The sequence below is a fragment of the Zea mays genome, chromosome 2 (genome assembly GCF_902167145.1).
Source record: "Zea mays cultivar B73 chromosome 2, Zm-B73-REFERENCE-NAM-5.0, whole genome shotgun sequence".
NCBI classification, from domain to species: Eukaryota; Viridiplantae; Streptophyta; class Magnoliopsida; order Poales; family Poaceae; genus Zea; species Zea mays.
In genome coordinates, this window is record NC_050097.1 from 17,896,897 (window position 1) to 17,900,241 (window position 3,345).

Here is a 3,345-nt window from a genome sequence, read left to right on the forward strand (position 1 = left end):
ACGAAGTCTACTGGACAACCATCTCCTCTCCGCATAAGAGGGCATTTAAAAATTGTCAATCATGGGATCTAGCTGACATTGAGAGGGATTATGGGGATGTGGACACGGAGGCTGCTAGACGACCAAGTTTATGTGGTTCCTGCTTGTCGCGCGAATTGGGGATGCAGAGAGGGAGTTTGGTGGAGTTGGTCTTAGTCCAACTTGAGCAACACGCCACATCCCCATTTTGCACGCTCTAAGCCACTTCACTACAACAACCTTACTATTGGGCCGTTTAAAATGGAGGCAACCGCTTCCACTCCCTTTTCCTATGGTGTATTCCTCATCTGCGCAAAGCAAAATGGGGATGGAGAGTGGGAAGGAAAGGCTGCTGGAGTGATGAACAACGTCTTGTAGCGTATAGAATGGGGGTGCAGAGTGGGATGGGGAGGCTACTGAAAGAGACGAATGTGCGCTCGTTGCCTAGATGCAGATGTAGATGCATGCCACTGCTAGAAACGGAGTGGGAAGGGGAGACTGTTGTACACGCTGGATAGGGATTGAGAGGAGTCTGTTGAAATTAGTTTTATATAGAGAGAGAAGAAACCTCTCTGGTGTAAGGGAAACATTATGCTTCTCTTATATTTTAGTTATGTTACTTTTACGATATTAATCTTGTTTAAACCCCATAACATAATAATATGTCTTATGGTAATATAAATATTGTACATTTTTTATAATTTCAAAATAAATAACTAAATAATTTTCATTAATTTAGTTATATTATACAAGGAACGATATATAGAGCGTGATTGGAGCCAAGCACAGATAAGTTGAGATATATAAGATGAATGATCGGAAAGAGAGAGACTATGGGTGTTTAGTTACTTTAGTAGGTACATCAAATGTTTAAATAATAATTACATGTACTAAATATATCTTACAAAATTAATTAAACATATGAGTAATTGTCGAGACGAACCTATTAAACCTAATTAGTCCATGGTTTACCATAGGGATGAAAGTGGTAATTCGAACTGTTAGGACAAATTTAATATTTTAAAATAGATATGTATAAAATTTGATATTGATCTTTTTTAATGTTATCAAGCACATTAGTACAAATACGAATAAAATTTTACATAAATTGTTTTATGTATTATTTGCTCCCTACAACACAAAAAGTTTAAAAAATTACCGAATTTATTTCTGTCGGCGTTTCGAGACCGGGGGGTCCCTGGGCCGACGAGTGAATGTTGCCGCGTGCCCCAGCCCAGATGGGTCGGCGCGAGGCCGAGCGCGAAGGGGGGAAGTGAGGTGGCCGGAGATGGGCGTGAGAGAGGTGGAAATCCCGCGGCCTTCGTGTTCGTCCCGCGCCCAGGTCGGGTGCGCTTGCAGTAGGGGATTACAAGCGTCCACGCGGGAGAGGGAGCGAGGGGCTTCAAGCGAGCGCATGTCTCGTCCTCGTCCCCGTGTGGCCAACCCTCCCTAAGAGGGCCCTGGTCCTCCCTTTTATAGGCGTAAGGAGAGGATCCAGGTGTACAATGGGAGGTGTAGCAGAGTGCTACGTGTCTAGCGGAGGAGAGCTAGCGCCCTAAGTACACGCCATCGTGGCGGCCGGAGAGGTTTTGGCGCCCGGTTCGTGTGATGTCGTGGCCGTCGGAGGAGCGCTGGAGCCTGGCGGAGGGACAACTGTCGGGGCTGTCGAGTCCTTGCTGACGTCCTTTTGCTTCCATAAGGGGGCGGAGAGCTGCCGTCGTTAGGGAGCGTGCGGGGCGCCATCATTGCCTATCTGGCGGAGCGAGCCAGATGGGACGCCGGTCTTGTTCCCCGTAGCCTGAGTCAGCTTGGGGCAGGGTAATGATGGCGCCTCCCGTTGACGTGGTCGGCCCGCGCCCAAGGTTGGGCGATGTGGAGGCTTCTCCGAGGTCGAGTCTGTCTTCCGTGGCCGTGGTCGAGTCCGAGCCCCTGGGTCGGGCGAGGCGGAGACCGTCGGCTGAGGCCAGGGCTGAGTCCGAGCCCTGGGGTCGGGCGAAGCGGAGTTCGTCGTCTTCTGGGGCTGAGCCTAAGTCCGAGCCCTGGGTCGGGCGGAGCGGAGTTCGTCGTCTTCCGGGCCTTAGCCCGAGTCCGAGCCCTGGGTCGGGCGGAGCGGAGTTCGCCGTCTTCCGGGGCTGAGCCCGAGTCCGAGCCCTGGGTCGGGCGGAGCGGAGTTCGCCGTCTTCAGGGGCTGAGCCCAAGTCCGAGCCCTGGGTCGGGCGGAGCGGAGTTCGCCGTCTTCCGGGGCTTAGCCCGAGTCCGAGCCCTGGGTCGGGCGAAACGGAGTTCGCCGTCTTCAGGGGCTGAGCCCAAGTCCGAGCCCTGGGTCGGGCGAAGCGGAGTTCGCCGTCTTCAGGGGCTGAGCCCAAGTCCGAGCCCTGGGGCGGGCGGAGCGGAGCTTCCTATGGCGCCTGAGGTCGGGCCTGACTGCCTGTCAGCCTCGCTCTGTCAGGTGGCACTGCAGTCGGTGCGGCGCAGGCGGCGCTGTCCTTCTGTCAGATCGGTCAGTGGAGCGGCGAAGTGACGGCGGTCACTTCGGCTTTGTCGACTGAAGGGCGCGCGTCAGGATAATGGTGTCAGGCCACCTTTGCATTAAATGCTCCTGCGATTTGGTCAGTCGGCGCGGCGATTTGGTCAGGGTTGCTTCTTAGCGAAGACAGGGCCTCGGGCGACCGGAAATGTGTTCGTCGCTGGAGGGGGGCCTCGGGCGAGACGGAGATCCTCCGGGGTCGGCTGCCCTTGTCCGAGGCTAGGCTCGGGCGAGGCGTGATCGAGTCCCTCGAATGGACCAATCCCTGACTTAATCGCACCCATCAGGCCTTTGCAGCTTTATGCTGATGGGGGTTACCAGCTGAGAATTAGGAGCCTTGAGGGTACCCCTAATTATGGTCCCCGACAGTAGCCCCCGAGCCTCGAAGGGAGTGTTAACACTCGCTTGGAGGCTTTTGTCGCACTTTTTTGCAAGGGGACCAGCCTTTCTCGGTTGCGTTTTGTTCCGGTGGGTGCGCGCGAGCGCACCCGCCGGGTGTAGCCCCCGAGGCCTCGGAGGAGTTGTTTGACTCCTCCGAGGTCTTAATGCCTCGCGCAATGCTTTGGCTGGTCTGGTCGTTCCCTCATGCGAGCTGGCCGTAGCCCGGGTGCACGGTCGGGTCCCAAGTTCTCGGGCTGGTATGTTGACGCTGTCAACAGTTTGGCCGGAGCCGGGTTTGCGAGAGCAACCCCCGAGCCTCTGCACAGGGCGAGAGGACGATCAGGGACAGACTCGACTTTTTTACATACGCCCCTGCGTCGCCTTTCCTCAAGGAGGAGGGGGGGAAAGCGCCATGTTGC